Raw genomic sequence first — 22,648 nt, forward strand, 5'->3', positions numbered from 1 at the left:
CAAAAAATGGAGGCTCTTAGCACACTTTTTTTTTTAATCAAAACGTGTCCCTCATCCACCACGGGGAGGTTTCCTCATTTGGGATGGGACCCTAACACTCATTTCCCTCACCTCTGCTGGGCATATGGCCTCTGGCTGGGTGAAATGCTGGATCCACTATCAATTTAAAACACCTCCTGTGAAATAAGGAGCGTGCACGGCAAAAGAGGGTGCCACTCCCCCCTAATGCGCTGCAGGAGGCATATTACAAACGCGTTGGGGGGTTAGATATATAGGCTATATGTCTGCCCCCCCCCCCGAAGCGCTATATATCTTGCCCCCCACAGCGCTTTTAATATAGATATGGCCCCCCTGCTATTCACAATGTTCATTTTAAATCTCCCGCTGAGAGCCCTGAATGGCTCCCCAGTACTGGCCATTCAGGGCTCCCCGCGGGGGATTCAAAAATGAAAGTTAAAACACAACATACATTGCAGGGTTGCGGAGCATGCCGCCTGCTCCCCTAACTTAAGATCGCATCAGGTCTCAGAAGTGAAACCCGGTGTGATCAATCCCTCAGCCCCTGTACTACAACCCCCATCATGGAATAGACTCTGTTCCATGATGGGGGTAGTAGTACAAACACTAATGTAACCTCCCCAGCTGACTGCAGACTCCCGCAGCCAGGGAATTACTACTCCCATCAAGTCTGTTCCATGATGGGAGTAGTAGAAGTCCCTCAGCACTGCAGGAGTCTGCGATGTCACCTCTTCTGAGCATGCTCAGAAGTAATAACAGATATTATAAACCAGGTGCAAACGGATGACATAAAGGCTCATCCGTTTGCCATAGACTTCAATGTTAAAATAATGGCCGTTAATTTATCCGTTTCTTGTGACGGAACTAAAATTAGTGCATGTTCCGTTAATTCTTCCGTAACAACTAACCGTTAGTCCATTAGTCATGGCGGACTATTACGGGTCATAACGGATAATCAAAAAATCACATAGACTTTAATGGGATTTTGTAACGGATGTTTAACATCTTTTTTTAAACCTTTTCTAACAGACATTTATAACAGATCTTTTAACGGATGAATTTTATAGTGTGAAAGCAGCCTAAATCTGTTGGTGTACATTTTAAACAATGTAGGGCAGATAGAAATGTTGTATTTTGACAATAGATTTTTCTCTGTGGCATTGTTGAAAAAAATGACAATTATTCTTATATTTTCTGGCTGACCTGGTATCTGTACTGATAGCTCTTCCATGCTAATGTGCCAAACACTAATTTCTATTACATTTTAAACACTTCATCTCATTGGCTTATTCTTGAGAAGAACCTTTCCCCTGGTCCTAACCCATTGTTGCCATACATAGACTTGCTACTCATGTTTAGAAGGCCAACAAATGTGTTATTATATTATTGCAGAGACCCACCTGTGGAATAACTCTTGTCTCTCTCTGGTACACAGGTTCTGGGAGAGCTATAACTGTAGGTATCTTCAGTTTTGAGGACTTACAAAACGTAAAAGAAAAAAAAATCTTATTATCGCATATTCTTATGGTGCAGTGTCTTTACCCAGACTTCAATCCCAAGTCACTCTTTAATAGGCATCTGTAAATCCCAAGGTCCTAAAGGCCTGATATTGGTTCTATACACTTATTCAGCCAGTTTTCAAACAGACACTTTACTATATTAAAATATATTTTAATATAATGTACACTGCAATAATCCTTGGTATGAAAAACACATTTGGCAGTGATACTTTTGTTGGCCTTTAAAACTGCAAGACTTTTTGCACTTTTGTGCTTATAACTTAGGTGTATGCAATTATGTGTGTTGCAGGATGAGTTGTGTTTTTAGTGGTAATATTTAGGGGTACAAGGCACAAGTTTTACTAGCTCTTTCTGTGGGGTTATTGCAAAAAATGTAATCCATCCGTTGTGGTTTTTACATTTTGAAGAAAACAAAACAAATGGTGCATTTATGTAATAAAACATGTTACTGAATTCAATCAGCCATAAGACTGCTTTCAAAGAGCCATTTAAAAAGGGCTTGTTTTCTTGTGGAATGCGTCATATTTATAATAGAACCATTGTGGAATACATACAAATGCATGTTTTGCATTTTGTTTAATGCTGTTCATTGTGTAGTTTACCTCCATACATAAGGGTGCTAGCTGTTACCTGCAGGTCCCACCAGCTATTAATGGCCAGTAGTGTTGCTCGCAAATATTCGCAATGCAAATTTTCTTCGCGAATATCGCATATTCGCGAATATTCGCGAATATTTTTTTTATTTTTATTGAAAGCCGAGGTACGTGCTCTCAAATCACCCAAGTGCAAGTAAAAAGTGCAAGTGTTCACACAAAAAAATGTGCACGAGGATGCGGTCTATCGCAACAAATCAAACCCCTCGCCTCCAGGCCAAAAGGCACCTGCGAGGTTCCAGGAACGATGTCCCCTTTCGCCGAAGCTACTCAGGGACCGAAAGTGTTGCCGGCAAAGAACTAGGCGTTAACCAGGTTGTCACCAAGGAACCAGTAAAACCGGTTTGGCATCCTGCCAAAACAGGATGCCACGAGGTATAGCAGGGAGGTGAGGAATCTAATGGCCACACACACCTCCCCTAGACTGGCAGGAGGAACACCCAGAAGGGCTACCACACCCTACCAAATCCTAGTGAACAAACGAACACAAAAAGTGGACACAGTGACAAAAAATAAATAAATTAATAAGTGGATGTGCACAGTGTGTAATACTGCCCGGACATCCGACCGGATCTATAAAAATTCCCCGATCCTAGCCGGAAGGCCGGGATACTAAGGGTGAGTGCCCAGAAGAGTGAGAGAAAAAGTGTGTGCTATGTGCTTTCATTCAAGTGGGGTTGCCAATCCCAAGTGAATTCCGGCACCCTGGGGTCACCACTCCCAGGGCACTTGTGCACCTCGGCCTTCACTCTACCCGGACCTTAAGGCCAGATCCAGCAGGGAACAGGTCTCATCGGGGATGACTGCTGTGCTATACAGCCATCCCTGGTACACCCGTCCTACTGTGTGGTTCCCCATCCTGCCTTGGTGGTCTTCCACACCGCCAACTAACAGGAAAGGTACTACACTTGATCTTAGCCAAAAGGCCGAGAAGCGATTATTCGCGAATATTCGTGAATATAGCACTATATATTCGCAATTATGAATATTCTTATTTTTTTTTTCACAGTACACATCACAGTGATCATCCCTCTCTGCTTCTAGCTTGTGTGATGTAAAGAAGGCTCTAATACTACTGTGTGAGACTGGTGTACGAATTTTCGCATATGTGAAAATTTGCATATGCGAATTTTCGCTTATGCAAATTTCCGCATATGCTAATTTTTGCATATGCAAATTTTTGTATATGCAAAAATATAACGCGAATATTATGAATATGCGAATTTAGCGAATATATGACGAATATTCGTCCATATATTCGCGAAATATCGCAAATTCGAATATGGCCTACGCCGCTCAACACTAATGGCCAGCAATAGAGATAACAAAAGTTGTGAAATAGGAATTTATAATTGCAAAGATCAACACTACAAGAACAAATAATCAGGGGAAAAAATTGATATTTATTGCAAAATCAAGGTATAAAAACCCATACAAAAAAAAATAAAACATAAAAATTGGAGAGAGCTACATCACATTACTGTTGGTAAGTATACGTTATACATAAACTACAAAAGCAGTTGCAAAACAACTAGATATGGAATGTGACTATGCTGAGTTGAATAGTGTATTCAAGGGGAGCTAATAAGCATGGGACTAGTACACCATGTGTCAAAGGCAAGCTACAAGTAACCATAATACCAGCGAACAGCTAAATCCACATCAGTATACTTAAAGCAGAGTAGTACCTGACTCCAACACTGTTTCTCCACAAAGGCTTCATCATGGGGTGTTCAGTTAATAGAAAACTATTTGTTCAAGACAATAAATATCAAACTTGAGAGATCAGCAGATGTTATATGGCATCTGAATGGCAAAGTGGAGTATTGGGCTTAGATCTGCTAAGGAATTGGGGTAATAAGAGTAATTTACATGCTTTGAATTTGTTCGAGTTTATAGAATGCAATGAAAAAATAGATTTGTCTATTTATCATACATTTGCCAAAAGTGAAATCATAAACCTAGTGAATTTACAAGTGTATTAAAATGGACAGTGAATGGGAAAAGCCCAAGTTAGCTGCGTGTATGGGTACAACTGACTCTCTCTATCTCAAGCTGAGATAGAATGTACCTTTTGTTACTGCAGGTCCATAAAACACTGACATCCATCTGATATTGCTTTTAATATAATAACTATAGATGAGCAAATTTCCCAAAATCTATTTCAGGTAGATGTACCCAGAATCTGCCATTAGTTTTGATTCAGATTTAATGGCTAATCTGGATTTGTACCAGGGCATGAACTCTTATACATTGAGAAGGAGTGCATAAAAAGGTCACACAGCTCAGTTAGGCTGGGTTCACATACTATATATCAGACATCCAGCATAGTTTCCCTCCGGTGTGCACCGGAGGTAAACTGATGCTAAGACTGTTCCCATTCATTTGAATTAGACAGTTAATCATCCAGTGTCTCAATTTTGACACCGGATGGTTGGACACGCCTGAGAACACCATCCAGAAACAATAGATCAGTTGTGTAAAGATCTACGCTGAGTTCACGTATGCTGGATGACGGACATATGTTAACCCAGCCTTAATAGGAAGCTATCACCAGTTTTGGCAGGATGCAGTAGAAGGTAAAGACAAGAGCATGAACAGTGCTTCATGCTCTTTACATTTTAGCAAATCCTGCCACTGATTTATACTAAAAAATATTTGTGATATGTTCCCAGTGAATGTTAACCGAGCCCCAAAGCTACAATATCTCCCCCATTACTCAGTAGCACAATACCTACAAAATATATATCATCACTGCTTATCTCTGAGAGGCTCAATACACATTACACTGTGTTTCACTGATTACTGTTGTCCAAAGAGCAAAGCGTTGTCACTTAACTCTTTATACTCAATGGGTCGGATGCTCAAAAATACAAATTGGCTAGTAAATCCAAAATTCATTTGACAGAATTTGAGAAAAAGCTCCCAAATTTTTTTTCAAGAGGTTCACTCATCATTAGCTGTCACCTAATGGGACTCTTTAAAGGGGTATTCCGGGCAAAAACATCTTATCCCCTATCCTAAGGATAGGGGATATGATGTCTGATTGTGGGGGGCCCACCACTGGGACCCCCCGCGATCTCCCTGCAGCAGCCCGCATTCTATGTGTAGCTGCATCTGCTGTTTTGGAAACCGCCAGGCTTCCGAAACGGGGACGTGATGTCACGCCACGCCCACTCCATTCATTTCTATGGGAGGGGGAGTAATGGCCGCAACGCCCCCTCCCACAGAAATCAATGGAGGGGGCGTGGCGTGACGTCACGACCCTGTCTCGGAAGCCCAGCGGTTTCCGAAACTGCAGATACAGTTACACATAGAATACGGGCTGCTGCAGGGAGATCGCGGGGGGTCCAAGTGGTGGGCCCCCCGCAATCATACATCTTATCCCCTATCCTTTCGATAGGGGATAAGGGGGGACATTTATCAATGTTTGCTTATGTATTCCTTTTTTAGTTAGTTTTTTCTTACAATTTTTTTGCTTATGTGCGACTTATTTATCAACTGCTTTTAGCCTGTTTTCTGTCACGTAAGCAATTTTTCTATTTTTGCTTTGGTAGTGGCTTTTTCTGCTCCATGTCTGAGCTGGAGTAAATTTAGCAGCTTTTTTCATGAGATGCGACTTTTTTGCGACTGTTGCTCTTGATAAATCTCTGACCACTGCAAGTCAAAAATCACTTTTTGCTTTGGTAAGCAAGATTAACATTTTTTGCTTAGGACACTAAACAAGCAAAAAGTCGCAGAAAAAATAGCGTAGGCGCACTTGCGACAATTTTGCAAAAAAATTTAAGCAAAAAAATCTACTAAATGCTTTGATAAATGTCCCCCTAGATGTTTTTGCCCAGAATACCCCTTTAAGCAGCCCTTACCATGGACTCTTCCTAAGGCTATGTTCACATGGCGACATTTCTGTGCACTGGAAATTCCACCAACATTTACTGCCCATTTTCTTCAAAGGGATTCAGCTGTCCCATTCACACAGTGGAATTTCCATCACAGAAAATCCGCAATCCACATTCTGCAAAATTTTAAGACCTGTCTTGGGTGAAATCCCATTGAACTCAATGGGGCTTGAATTCTGGCAGAATTCTGTGTTTAAATAACACAGAATTCCACCACTATACTGCTTCAATGTTGGCGGAATTCTGGCAGAATTCCACAATTCCGCAATTTTGTTTAGCAAACTTTGCTGAACGGAATTTGTGCAGAATTGCGGAAATTCTGCTGTGTGAACATGGCCAGAGGATGAAAAGGAAACCTCTTCTCTTCCTTCTCCTTCAAATAAAGAGAAAGGATACTTTCTCTACCTAAAATACCTCCTGTCCTGATTATTACACTCCTTAATTCTACATTGTAGAGGCTTCACTGCTACCGTAATAAATAAAAATTCCTCTATGTATACAGAAATGATGTCACCTTTACCATACAAAGTAATCTTTGTATTATGAGAGCTGGGAGATTATGGATCTTTCTGCATGAGGATATTATAAGTGACTTGTTAAAAGTTTCAAAGTGTACCTGCTGTCAACAAAACTTAATATAATGTAGATAATACCATTATATGTATATTGTAATATACATTGGTTAAAAAAATTTTAATATTTTACGGTGAAAAAATGCTGTCCCTGCAGCTGTTGCCTGTGTGTCTCTATGAGGAGTCCAAATACAGGAAGTGAGGGGAGGACAAGCAGGGCTCTGTGCAGACTCCTGGCTTTTCAATCATCCTTATGTGTGAGACCGTAGCATGTCACAGAGCCTCACTGCACAGAGTCCTGCTTGTCCTCAGTACACAGAGCCCTGCTTGTCCACCCTCACTTCCTGTATTTGGACTCCTCATAGAGACACAAGAAATAGCTGCAAGGACAAAAAATGTACATATTTTTTAACTAATGTATATGACAAATATACATATAATGGTATTATCTACGTTATATAAAGTTTTTGTTGAAGACAGGTACTCTTTAATGTCTGAAAGTATTAATTATACAAGTTAAGGGTACTAGAACTTAACAAACGTGTATTCTTTTTCAATTTTACAATGTATCTTCCAAGATTCCAAGCATTTGCATTTACCAATAGAGCATTCATCATTTTTATTTATGGCTCCTAACAGTGAACGGATCCCACCTGTAAAAGAAACAATTTGAGTAATAAGAACATATAAGGAAATTGCTCATATTCCAGTTACAGTGGAGAGATGATGACTTTATGCATGCAGTGATAATACGTGACAGATACTGCTAAATATTTGAATGTAAGTTGAACCAAAACACACTTCTGTCATCATAATGTATCATTGTTTGGTTTATTTCTACATAGCATGATATTTGAGAATCTCTGAAATTGCAAATTTATGACGGCTGAGAACATTTCACAATTTTCTGGTCATGGTTGATGTCAGTGGGGTGCTGACAAGGGGATCATTCTAAGGTATAAATACAGAGGTGACTTATCATACTTATAGGTAATCTCTTAGCTTCTTTATAACAGAGGGACATTTCCATAGCCTACATCATGAAAATTACAATAGCTTTTCTCTTTGTGGCTCTAAACTGTTACTTTGGTGAGTTTATAGATATTTATCAGATCAAAGTTATCATGATGATAATAACATTTACTTAATTACTATAAAATGATGTGTAGAATTCTATTAAAGGTACAGATACAATGTAGACCAGGAACTGACCTGATGTTTTTAAAGGAGACAATTTCTAAGAAATTTTTCATTCTTTTTAGGGTCTGGAAATACTGGCACCATTGCTACTGGTGGAGTTCAGCCAGGTGAGTGGATAATAAACATTTTTTATAATCGATTCCTTGGGTTTTTAGATAAAAGGGAAAATCTTTATCAGACATTTAAAACAATGGCTGGAAAAATTGGTTCAAAACATTATTATTTAAATAATGTATTAGTATTCAATGCATTTCGTAGTTATTCTAATTTTTATGTTTTAATTGCTCACTGTCCAACTTTGTATTGCATTTGTGCAGATATACCTACCATTCCAAAGAACTGCCTTGAAAAGTTACTTAAGGTAAGATTTGACACTAATATACACAACACCAACATGTATAGATGTCTAAATTAGGGTAGCAAATACGCAGCGGGTTTTCATATTGATAGCTATTATAAACAGCATTGACTTAAGGTTTTGTTAAAGTTCTAAGGTTTTAAGTAACTGTAAGTATCAAAAATAGGTTGATGTTCCTGAGACACTGAAGAAGCTCCAAGAGTTGCTGTGTTTGTACATGAAAGGAAAGGTATGTAAGTTTATATAGAATTAATCCTTGCATTTTTTTCAGTTCTTTCCTAGGTAATTCATAATGGTTAAAACAATTTTTTAGGCCTATATCATTTGTAAAAATGTGTTCTGAAAATCGTGGACAAATTATGTCCACATTTTTAACAATAATGTACTTTGTGTAAGTCTATGGGAAAGTGTCTGTCTGTACACACACATGTAAAAATACAGACACATTTTTTACAGCCACATAAATAAGTGACAATTTTTCTCAATTAAATATGCCAGGGAAAAAACAAACAAACACTCTGTGAACATAGCAGTGACAAATATTTTAATAATACACTAACATCTTTCCAAAAAAAAACAAAAAAAAAAAAACACAATTTTTTTTATAAATTAAAAAAAAAAGTATATGAATGCTTTTAATTTTGAGTCTAAGTTTTTTTTAGCACAAGGGATAGCAAATTGCCCTTTGGAATGAAACACTGTATTTTTAAACAGTGATCCCCTGATCTACGATGGCCCCGACATAAGATAATTTCAACATACGATTACCTCTCAGAGGCCATCGCATGTTGAAGGCAGTATCAACAGATGATGCTTTTGTATGTCGGGGTCATCGCATAAACAGCTATCCGTTAGCGCAGACTGCTTCAGCTGCTACCAGATAGCCGTGTAATGTGCCCTGTGTGGTCGGGTGAGTGTCACTCACCTGTCCCCGACGTTCCAGACCGTCCTCTTTGGGCTCTGCTGCATGGCCGTTGCTCTCCTTTGTTGTCATCACGTTGCCGCGCATGCCATCCCATCATCCAATTGGAGCTGGGTGCGTAGCGACGTGATGACTGTGATGGAGAGCGTCAATCCAGGGCAGCGGTGATGGTCCGGAGCGGCGGGGACACGTGAGTATAACTTTGTATATTATTATTGTACGGATCCCTCAACATACGATGGGTACAAGTAACAATGGTTCATTTGGAACGAATTACCATCGTATGTTGAGGGATCACTGTATATCCTTTTTTTCATATATTTTTTTTAACTAAAAAAACAGCCATTATGGTACAAGAGATGGCCAAAGCTGTCTTTATGTAAAAAAAAATAATAATAAATTACAGAATCTGTGTGTGAACAAAGGCTCAGTATGTTAGGCACATTCAACTCATCAAAACAGATGTAATTATTTCCCGATCCCTTGAATACCTCTAATATTTATTAAATGTTTGAAAACTAATATTGTTAGGAAATTATAAGGTAATAGAGAAGATTCCCTCATTGAGAACTTCCCCTCCCCTTTGTATAATGCTTGATTTCCGCTGTAGGAAAAATTTACACTTGCTGCAAGAAATTTCAGCCTTAGTTCTCTATGAGAAAAATGGATAGACCAAAGCATAACAGTATAACTATATTCAATAAAACATTAGAAAATAGAACCTAAAAACACCGGGCATCATAGTGACATAAAAGTAATACCTAAAAACTGTTACCTTTTTTAAATGTACAGAGCTAATAAATCTAATGACAAATAGTAGCATTTAGACTGTATAATGGAATACATAGACTGTATAATGTCACTATTTTATGATGGATAGTGACAAATCTTCATGGACCCCATTGACTTTTCTAGAGCTACAGTATTTTTGATTGCAAAAAATGTTGATATATTTTTGTGGGTTTGTGGGCCAATAATTAGAGATGAGCGAACTTACAGTAAATTCGATTCGTCACGAACTTCTCGGCTCGGCAGTTGATGACTTATCCTGCATAAATTAGTTCAGCTTTCAGGTGCTCCCGTGGGCTGGAAAAGGTGGATACAGTCCTAGGAGAATCTTTCCTAGGACTGTATCCACCTTTTCCAGCCCACCGGAGCACCTGAAAGCTGAACTAATTTATGCAGGATAAGTCATCAACTGCAGAGCCGAGAAGTTCGTGACGAATCGAATTTACTGTAAGTTCGCTCATCTCTACCAATAATTATTACGCAAGTTTATTGAATTTAACCCCTTAAGGACGCAGGACGTAAATGTACATCCTGGTGCGGTGGTACTTAACGCACCAGGACGTACATTTACGTCCTAAGCATAACCGCGGGCATCGGAGCGATGCCCGTGTCATGCGCGGCTGATCCCGGCTGCTGATCGCAGCCAGGGACCCGCCGGCAATGGCCGACGCCCGCGATCTTGCGGGCGTCCGCCATTAACCCCTCAGGTGCCGGGATCAATACAGATCCCGGCATCTGCGGCAGTGCGCGATTTGAATGAATGATCGGATCGCCCGCAGCGCTGCGGGGATCCGATCATTCATAACGCCGCACGGAGGTCCCCTCTCCTTCCTCCGTGCGGCTCCCGGCGTCGTCTGCTCTGGTCTGTGATCGAGCAGACTAGAGCAGGAGATGACCGATAATACTGATCTGTTCTATGTCCTATACATAGAACAGATCAGTATTAGCAATCATGGTATTGCTATGAATAGTCCCCTATGGGGACTATTCAAGTGTAAAAAAAAATTTAAAAAAATGTAAAAGCAAAAGTAAAAAAAAGTGAAAAATCTCCTCCCCCAATAAAAAAGTAAAACGTCCGTTTTTTCCTATTTTACCCCCAAAAAGCGTAAAAAATTTTTCACAGACATATTTGCTATTGCCGCGTGCGTAAATGTCCGAACTATTAAAATAAAATGTTAATCCTGTACGGTTAACGGCGTGAACGAAAAAAAAAAAAAAGTCCACAATTCCTACTTTTTTAATACATTTTATTAAAAAAAATTATAGAAAATGTATTAAAAGTTTTTTATATGCAAATTTGGTATCAAACAAAATTACAGATCATGGCGCAAAAAATGAGCCCCCATACCGCCACTTATACGGAAAAATAAAAAAGTTAGGGGTCATCAAAATAAAGTGATTATAAACGTACTAATTTGGTTAAAAAGTTTGTGATTTTTTTTAAGCGCAACAATAATATAAAAGTATGTAATAATGGGTATCATTTTAATTGTATTGACCCTCAGAATAAAGAACACACGTCATTTTTACCATAAATTGTACGGCGTGAAAACGAAACCTTCCAAAATTAGCAAAATTGCGTTTTTCGTTTTAATTTCCCCACAAAAATAGTGTTTTTTGGTTGCGCCATACATTTTATGATATAATGAGTTATGTCATTACAAAGGACAACTGGTCGCGCAAAAAACAAGCCCTCATACTACTCTGTGGATGAAAATATAAAAGAGTTATGATTTTTAGAAGGCGAGGAGGAAAAAATGAAAACGTAAAAATTTAATTGTCTGAGTCCTTAAGGCCAAAATGGGCTGAGTCCTTAAGGGGTTAAATTATTATTTATTATCACTGTCCTTGAGGTGTGGGTTTGCCTTTTTTATTCATTTTCTAAAATTCTCCCACCTTGGGTATAGGTGTACTGCTTAATTCACCTCGGCCAGTGTATAATTGTGAGCTGCACCATTGTTCTTATTTTTTATATATATATATATATATATATATATATATATATATATATAAATATATATTTTAAATATTTTTTAATATTTCAGAAAGATCACAATGAGGAACTATACAAACAGTTTTTAGAAGAATTGCATGAGGCTTTGGTAAATATTTTAAAAATTTTTAAAGATTTTTTCCTATAATTTATTTATATAATTTATCATATATTCAAAAGCATATTTGAACAAGTGGAAATATTTACTAGCTATTATTAAATACGTCTATCTATTTATTTATATAAATTTATGTTATAATACAGTCTTTGCTTTATATTTTATGTAGAAAGATGTAGGTTGCACAGTAGATGAAATCCTCAGCACCGAAGACTTTCTGGTAATTGTGTTATAAACTATTATTTATCACTGAGTGGTCTATCTATCTATCTATCTATCTATCTATCTGATAATTATATACCACTGTCATATCAATATTTCTATGTATCTATTTATCTATCTATCTAATAATTATATACCACTGTCATATCAATATTTCTATGTATCTGTCTAACTATCATCTATTGAACTATCTATCTCACATCTATCTATCTCATATCTATCTATCTACTGTATCTATCTGTCTGTCTATCTCCTATCTGTCTGTTTATCTAATCTGTCACCTATCAATCTATCTAATCTGTAATCTATCAATCTATGACATATGTCTGTCGATCTAATCTATCTGACTATCTATCTATCTCTAATCTAATATCTAACTCTTTCTGAGCAAATGAAATCATATTTTTTTAATGTACTTAATTTGTTTGGTTTATAGGAAAAGGTTGGAGACAAAGTTGGAGAGGTAGCTGAAAAGCTTGGATTGGAACTTCTAAAATTAGTGGTAAGTGTTCATTTTATTTACTGATATTACATTATAGGCGTTATCATTATATTTTTATTTTATGCCAAAATTTACAAAAAAAACGCACAATACAAACACAATTCAATAAATTGCTCAAATTCGCTAGGATATTCTCCTAGTCATACTTTTGGTAAATAAAGACCCAAAGAAGAAAGAGGAGGGAGAGAGAAAGAAAGGAAGAGAAAGGGAAGGAAAGAGGGGGGAGGGAATTAATAATAGAGATAGTAATAATTTGATTAATACCTATAATTAATCCATTTACATACTAGTAAACTGTGAGCTCTCCATTGAGTATTTAAAATGGATTGTATTAGTAAGGTTTTGCATATCGGGTATATCTGGGCTTTTCCACTTAGCGGCAACTGCTGTTTTTTGCCACTGTGAGTAAATGCACTATAATGTCAATATCCAGTGGTGGGATTTCATTTAGCCACATTTGGGCCCCAAGGGAGGGGGTAACCTACGATCTGGCATAAAATTGTATAAATGTCTTCCCAAAACAGTCGGATGCGTTCACATCCACACAACACATGTAATAGGGAACCCATTTGTCTGTTACATCTCCAACATTTGCCAGAGAAGCCAGAATAGATCCTCAAGAGTTTGTATGGAGTGTGGTAGCACCTATATAGAATTTTCTGAGCTGTTTCCAGATGTAGAACATTGTGTGACACTTTTGAGCATAAATGAAAGCTAAATTTCCATTGGTCATTGCTAAATTTCTTGCCTAATTCCTGTTCCCATTTGCTACAATAGGAAGGCAGATCAGTAGTGGGCAGAAGGGTTTTATAGGCCCTAGATGTGCCCTTGGAAATTAAACATAGGTTATTAAAAAAGGTACTGTATAGAGTTTTTATTTGAGTATGAAAATTTTAAAGATACAACGTAATGTCTCAGTTGTAAGTATTTGTAAAATTGTGAAGTTGCCAATAAGAATTTTTGAGTGATTTGTTGAAATGATAAGATTCCCTTATCATCTGACAAATCAGAATAAAGAACAATACCCTGTCTTTTTTTCCAAGGAGGAAAATGCAATATTGGGAATTTGCATCTGTACTACATCCAACGGCAGATCCTTTAGGCCCAGTAGTAAAATATAAATTTTAACAGGGGGAAGTTTCCAGATCCAAAAAGCGGGTACCATCGTGGGGCTTATATTAGGTGGGATTTTATTTATTATCCTAGATGCCCAAAGTTCTAAGAAAAGAGAGCCAGAAGGTACAAGGGAAGTCTCTATGGGGGAGATTTATCAAAGCATTTAGTAGATTTTTTCTGCTTAAAATTTGTGACTACTCTCTTTTTTCTGCAACTTTTTGATTGTGAAGTGTCCTAAGCAAAAAATACAAATCTTGCTTACCAAAGCAAAAAGTGATTTATGACTTGCAGTGGTCAGAGATTTATCAAGTGCCAAAGTCGCAAAAAAGTCGCATGGCATGAAAAAACGTACTAAATTTACTCCAGCTCAGACATGGAGGAGAAAAAGCAACTGCCAAAGCAAAAAAAAAAAAAAAAAAATGCTAATGTGAAATAAATTTATCAACAGGCTAAAACCAGTTGATAAATATGTCGCACATAAGCAAAAAAATTATGAGAAAAAAATACTGAAAAAATGAATACATAAGCAAACATTGATAAATGTCCCCCTATATCGACCCACAATCTAGAACGGTCATCTATCCACCATGGGTTAAACTTGTCCAGTAACAAAGCTTAATAGTATCATTGTAGATCAGGACAACCAAGGCCCCCGCTCGTCACCGGAAGGCATAAACACAGTGACACTAGATTTGATTTTTCTATAGAAATTGCATACGTAGTCGCTGAACAGCTTGGATTCTGTGATTAGGGATTAGAATTGGAAGGTTATGGAAGTAATAAAGAATTTTAGACAATAAAAACATTTTAGTAGCTGCAATCCCCCCTACCCACGATGTAGGGAATCTTGAGTAATTAGAGATGTCTCTTGTAAGTGAGGTGATCAAAGCTGTATGGTTAACTGGGGTTATTTTAGACAAAGGAGATGTAAGCATAAGTCCCAAATAGGGAATTATGATATTCATTTATTATTCTAAATTTAGAATGGGTAGCCTTACCAAAACCAGGAGTGGAACCAACATAAAATATACTTAAAGCGTACCTCTCATAGTGCAAAAAAAATAAATATTATGTTGCTCAGTACTTAATCCTGATCGTGTGCATATAATTTTTGTGTCTATGACTTATATATACAGAGAGAAAAGCATTTATGTTACTTTTTCATCTTGTTGTCTGGAGGGGGCATGTCTGTCTGTCTGGAGGGGGCATGTCTGTGATGACTCATCTGCTCTGAGTCTCGGAAGTGAGCCTAGGCAGTCAGCCAATCCCTCCTCTCCATTCTGTAACCCTTTCCTTGCTGGGTATATGTACATTCCTATACAGGTGGTGGTGGTACATTGCACTCTTGTCAGTAGTACAGACTAGGGTGCAATGCTCTGCACCTGTATAGGAATGTACATACACACACACACTGCTATACTCATGGGAGGGCATGTGCAGACTGCATAGCATTGCATCCCAGTGTCTGTAGAAGACCCTAGGGTGCAATGCTCTGCAGTCTGCACAAAACGCCCCCCATGTGTGTAAGTTCTTATACAGGTGGGGGTATGAGCAGATTGCAGAGCATTGCACCCTAGGGTCTGTGGAACACACTAGGGTGCAATGCTCTGCAGTGCACTTAGCCCCATGTGCAGAGGCCCTGGCTGGGAGGATTGCTGAGATGCAGCACGAGCAGTACAGGTACAATCACGATCCTCCAGGGCAGGCTACCCGGGCTCCACAAAATGGCAAGGGGGGGCGACGATGGCAGGGTGAGTAGACATAGGAGGGGCATAATCCCAATGCAGCCCTCTAGTATAGAGCTCTATGCTGATGCAGCACAAGGGACAGACAGCCCAGAGCTCGGCTGCAGACTCCTCCATGCCTAACAGCATGAAAGGTAAGGCCTCGCTCTCTGCTCTACAGGGGCTGAATTACTATGAAACTAACCTTGGTGCATGTCCCGGAGGCAGTGGGGAGGTTTAGACAAAAACTCCAGTAGGGCCAGTAAGTGTTTTCCGCACTGGCTGTGTGTGCACGCTCCCTGTCCTCGTTCACAGGCATTGCGTGCCAGTGCATACACTCGAAATTATACTGCAGGGATCGCCTATACTGGATAGACTTTACGTCCGGTATCCAAGATTTTGCAAAATTTAGACTAGTCTGTCTGGCTAAAAGACAGGCAACCCCTAGTGGCGGCTATTTTGAGTTTTAATTTCTGGTGAAAATTTACATTTTTTTTAACAGTTCTATATATTGTGAATTGGCATATTATAATGAGTCCTGCAATATATCAAAAGTTTTCAACAATGACAGTGCCTCTTTAATATATAATGAAAAAGATTTGTATATTTTTTTGTTGGTTCCACTCCTGGTTTTGGTAAAAATAGTGAGCAAAATAAGGACTGAAATATTGTGTCCGAACTTATCCTAATATAAAGCAAAAAAATTATTATTTTAATGTAATCATTTAATATAATTTATTAGGGGAATGTTAGAAATGCCTGTCAAATGCAATGCTGATCTATTTAAAAATGACTTGTCTTTTCATGAACAATACACTACATAGTTTTCATTATACAAGATAAACATTCCATTCTGTATATCTAAATATTTTTCTACTGCATTTAAGGAGGAACTTGGAGTTAGTGATTTGGTCCTGAATGTTTTATGCCAGTTGCTGGTAAGATAATAAATATATAACTAAAGAATAATGAATTACTCAACTTTTCTTATTTTATTAACTAACAAATAAATTTTTGTATTTAACACCTGTTTATAGGGTGAGACTCTTAAAAGCTTGAGCGAGTCCCTGGTAAGATATTCATCTCATTATATTTAATAAAAGCCTGGACGGATTAGGTGCACAGTAAATTTAGAAAGCATTTTATTTATGGAGGCAGTGTGAACATTCAGTAACTATGTGAAACCTAGAAACTGTGTTTTGCAGCTTGAACCATACATTATTGTATAGAGGCAGCCTGTCAGTATTTCATGCTGTCCAAAAATGTCACTAATGTTTTATTATAACTAGTAAAAATAAATGTTAAATATAAGGCTGGGTTCACACTGCATAAAATGTGGCGGCCATTTTATACACCAATTTGTCCCAAAAATGTCTCCATAATCTGTAAAAATGCAGTCAGAAAATAAAAATGTTAAAAAAATGATGCCACATTTTCTCGGGATAGCTGCATGTAAAATACAATATGCATGGAAAAATTTATGCTATGTGACCCCAGACTAAAGAGATACTCCGGGATACAAAACCATATTCTCTGTCAAACCCTCCGTAAGTGCTCTGGCTCTCCCATAGGGTAAATATTTTTGAATCCCAGAGTACTCCTTTAATTGTTTCATGCTATAATATTATTATATCATCTACAATTATTTTCAGATATCCAGAAAGATATATATATATATATATATATATATATATATATATACATACACACACACACACACATACACAAACACACACTTGTGATCAAAATTAGAGAACACCAATGAAGGTTTCAAGAGTCACCAATCTGTAGAAAGTGTACAGGTCTTTGCCTTTAATGACTTTAGCACATCAGCGCCCCCCACAGGACATCACTAGTCCCTCACGCTGCTCTGGTGTGATTTTGGTCCACTCTTCTTCCAGTCTCTTCCACAGTTCTGTGACTGTTGTGGGTTTCTTGGCTATAACTTTGTCACCAAGGATTTTCCAGAGGTTTTCTATTGGGTTTAGATCAGGACTCTGGGTGGCCATTTCATTGTTTCAATGTTTTCAGTTTAAAGGAACTACTTTACAAGTTTTGCTGTATGACAATTGCTTCTGATTGAGTGATGAGCGCAAGGAAGGAACCATGTGTTGTTGAAGAATGTTCTGATACCTCAATCCAACTCTGCACCAGAAAATATTCCCCAAACCATGACCCTTCCTCCTCCACCTTTCACTGACTCTATACCCACTTTGGGTTCATTTTTTCCCCAGTTTGTTAACGAACATAGGGGGAGATTTATCAAAACCTGTACAGAGGCAAAGTTGCCCATAGCAACCAATCAGATTGGTTGCTTCAATCATTTCTCACAGGCATTGTTAAGAATGTAAGAAGCGATCTGATTGGTTACTATGGGCAACTGGGCAACTTTGACTCTGCACAGGTTTTGATAAATCTCCCCCATAATGTTTCCCATCAGACCCAAATAAATTAGATTTGCTTTCATCACTAAAATTAACTCTGGACCACTTCTCCTCTGTCCAGACAACATACTCTTCAGCAAAGGTAAGTCTAGCCTTTTGATTCTATCTGCTAATGAGAGGTTTGGTCACTGCAGAGTGGGCTTTCAGTCCAAATGCTCTTAAACATCGAGACACTGTAGGACAAGACAGATCCTTACCCTGTTCAGTGCTGAAGTGGCGAGCAATTCCAGCTGCAGTTTAAAACGATTACCCATGGAGATTCTCTGCATTATCCTGTCCTCTCTTGAATTTGTCTTTCGATGGCCACCAGCATTCTTGAATGAGTTTATGATGTTGTAAAGAAGCAATATTCTAGAAATCACAGACTTGGAACAACCAACTTCTCTTGTGATGGCTGATGTTGGTCGTCATGATGGCCTTCATCTGGACAACCTGCTGCCAGAGGGTTTCAGTCACTTTGGAACGGCACTTCAAATAAACGCCACATACAACTTTCTCGTTTTTTCTTAGCTGCTTTAGTGAAAAAATCTTGCATGGATTTACAATTACTTTAGCAAATATTGCAAAAAAGGGGAATACAAAACAGAATAAATCACCGAAGGTGCACTTTCTGTGGACACGCTAGACAATCATCAAGCTGCAGGATATATTCAGCCCATGATCGGGCTATCTTCAGCTAGACAACCTTCCTCTCACGAAGGGGAACAGAGTGGAGTTTGCTTCGACACTTATGACGTTTCGGAGACAACACCTCCTTTTAAAAGGAGGCGTGGTATCCAAAATGTCGTAAGTGTGGACGCAAACTCCACTGTGTTCCCCTTTGTGAGAGGAAGGTTGTCTAGCTGAAGGTATCCCGGACATGGGCTGAATATATCCTGCAGCTTGATGAGTGTCTAGCGTGTTCGCAGAAGGTGCACTTTGGGTGATTTGTTCTATTTTTTATTCCCTTTTTTTGTCAATATTTGTTTAAGGAATTGTAAATCCATGCAAGATTTTTTCACTAAAGTAGCTAAGAAAAACAAGGAAGTTGTATGTGGTGTTTATTTGCATTGCTATATGGACTTTAAGTGAGTTGCAAGCCCTCACTATCAAACGCATTATACCCACCCAGGTGTGAACAGGTGACAATTTTTATTTGTTCATTGGACTTTGGAACTCCACACCATTTTGCCAAAGTCAGTAAAAACTGGAAAATGAGGCTGCCAGTTAAATAGGGTTTGTCAGATCATTAAGGTAATTAGCACCAGTTGCCAGATTAATAGCAATAACTTGCAGGTATCTTAAAGTGTTCTCTAATTTTGATCAGTGTTCTTTTTCAATCATCTCATTTACATTTTTAGTCTGTGTGTTATAATAAATACATTTTATGAAATTAAAATACTGCTATTCTACTCATGTTAGGATGCATTCACATAGCACTACACACATTTATATATATATATATATATATATATATATATATATATATATATATATATACATACATATATTTACCAATCATTGAACTATTAAACGTGCCTTGTTTATTTTCTATACCATGTTCAATTCTCTCACTAGGGTGGCTTGGGTGGAGCAACTAATATTTTGAAAGGATTACCAGTTTTAGGCTGAAGAAAAATTACTCATGTGAGTTATACTTTTTATTATACTAATTATAGCACCAACACATTCTGCATTAGTGCTTTTTCCAGAGCAGATTTTGTGCTTCATTTTCAGTTTCTGGACAATAGCCATTGAAGTCACTTAGGAAACCATATTTATTTTTAGGCTTCTTTTAGAGCTTCTCTGGCCCCTTATAACCTGAAACTCATATTGCCAGTAATAGTTATGGTCACATATATGGTCAAAATATAGTGTGCTATGAACATTAATTCTAAGCTGAAAAATATATTGATTTATTGTTTGTTCTTATTATTTCAGGGACTTCCCATTGAAGCCATCAACATGGAACAATAATCAAATTCTACCAATTCAATTAATATATCTTAAGTGATTTTATATCAATAAATCTGTTGTGCATCATCATCATTGTCTCTGATTATGTTTTTATGCCCTTTTCAACGCACTTTTCACTGAATAATACTGAACTGAATAATAATTTTTAAAAAAGTATATATATATGAGGTTGTCCATTTTGGACAACAACATTTTGTTAGACGGATCCTTATCCGATAGTTTTTATCACAATATAGAGATAATTAGAACTGCCTGTGCCAAAAATCTGGTTCACTATGTTAAAGTGGAAGACATTTATCAAAGTTGGTGTAGATGCACTGATGATATACATAGGTTTTAATGTTGTAGTTCACTTTAGTACACAACTTTGTATGATTTCTTCTCTGTGACTTTTTTGAGAATTTTCTATCTGTGTGACTTTTGTGCAACTTTTTGAAACTGCTGTCTACAGACAGTTTTGTAAGCCAAGTCTGGGCTGTTGTATGTTTGTGATGTCATTGAGGGCTATGCAATAAATCTGCGACTTATTTAGAAAAGTTGCACTTAATAAATCTCTAACCACTGCAAAGTGAAAAGCGAAAGTGTGTACCTGTCATTTTAGTCAAAATCACTTTAGCAAAAAGTTGCACACTTTTTGCGCAAGTGCGACAAATCTGCAACAAGGTTACACAAAAAAAAGCAGTGTAAAAAGCTTGATAAATGTCCCCTTTGTGTTTTAAACATTTTCAGATACTTTTGTTCCTTTTGTGCTTAACATCGGGATATGGCTTACTGGAAAGTGGATATTGGTATCACACATTCAAGGGAATGTGATTAAATTGTTCCAAAAATGCCCCACTTTTTGGCATACATTTTTGTATAAAATACAACTAATAGATGATTCTAACTAAGAAGTGCATCAAATTTGCAAACAGCCTGAGTCACTGTGATAAATCTGGTAGATTCTTACACTATAGTCTGAATATACACTATCTAAGAATTAGACAGTTTTTTGATTATCTACCCCAATGGTTTGTGATGATAGAAAAAACAGCAGGCTGCTGTAATCTGTTGTTGCATAGGGGATAAGTTGTCTTTTACTGGAAAACCCCTTTAAAAAGGAGTACTCTGCCCCTAGACATCTTATCCCCAATCCAAAAAATACATGAAATAAACGGATTTGGTATGACCGAGTGTGTAATTGTCAAACTATTAAATTATTACATTTCTGATCCTGCTCAGTCAATGATGTAAACACAAAAAAATCAAACGCCAAAACTGCAGATTTTTGGTCAAGATACATCCCAGAAAAAATGTAATACAAAATATGAAAAAAAATAGGACTACACAAATGTAGTACCGTTAACAATTACAGCTCATGGTACAAAAAATAAAACACTAACACACAGCTCCGGAGTTGAAATTTTTTTTTTATATGGGTCAGAACATGGCAATAAAAAGTTATTTTTTTCTCAAGTTTTCTATATATTTTTTTTTTACCATAAAGCAAAACATAAACTATCTAAGTTTGATATAATTGGAATCCTACTGACTCAAAGAATAAAGTTATTTTACCGTATTGTGAATTTTGAAAAAGTTATTGCCCAACAAAATTGTGCAAATCTATATTTTTTCCAATTTTGCCCTACATATAATTTTTCTTTGGCTTAGTAATACATTATATGATAAAATAAAGCATGCCAATGAAAAGTACAACTTGTCCCACAAAAAAATACACCCTAATACAACTTTGTCAGGGAAAAAAAGTTATGTGTCTTAGAAGATGAGGAATAAAAAAACATGAGCCAGAAATCAAAATTCTCCAGGTGATGATAGGGTTAACTTTTTGTAGTCCAGTATCTTTGAGCCTTTTTAAGTATTTTTATACTCCAAACATGGTTAGCACATTTAACCCCTCAGGGACCATGGGTTTTTCCGTTTTTGCACCTTCCAAAAATCATAACTTTTCAATTTTGCACCTACAGACTCATATGAGGGCTTATTTTTTGTGCCACCAATTGTACTTTGTAATGACATCAATCATTTCACCACAAAATTTACGATGAACCCAGAAAGAAAATATTTGTGGGGCAAAATAAAAATAAAAAAAAACGACAACACAATTTTGTAACTTTTGGGGGCTTCCGATTCTATGCAGTGGACTTTTTGGCAAAAATGACACCCTGGCCCTCATTTACTAAGAGTGGAGTGTCGGTTTGTGTTTTTGCTCCTTTACTCCTTTTTTTTCTGTTGCTATTTATTAATCTGTGGCCCAATTTCCCTTTCTTTCTGTTGCAGGTTTTTTTTCTGTCGCACAAAATGTATTCTGTGCGACAGAGAAAAGTCTCTGCAAATTCTGACTACATTAGTGCTTGTACTACTACCCCAATCATGGAACAGAGTCTGTTCCATGTTGGGCGTAGTAGTAGAGGGGCTGAGGGATTGATCGCACCGGGTCTCACTTCTGAGACCCGATTCGATCAGATGTTATTAAGCAGGGGATCGGGCGGCATGTTCCGATCCCCTGCAATGTACAGTAAACTTTCATTTTTAAATTCCCCACCAGTCCACTAGGAGCCCTGAATGGCCGGGACCGAGGAGCCAATCAGGGCTCCTGGCAGGGTTTTAATATAGAAGCGCTGTGGTGGGCAAAGATGTATAGA

This window comes from Hyla sarda, chromosome 4, assembly GCF_029499605.1.
Source record: "Hyla sarda isolate aHylSar1 chromosome 4, aHylSar1.hap1, whole genome shotgun sequence".
NCBI classification, from domain to species: Eukaryota; Metazoa; Chordata; class Amphibia; order Anura; family Hylidae; genus Hyla; species Hyla sarda.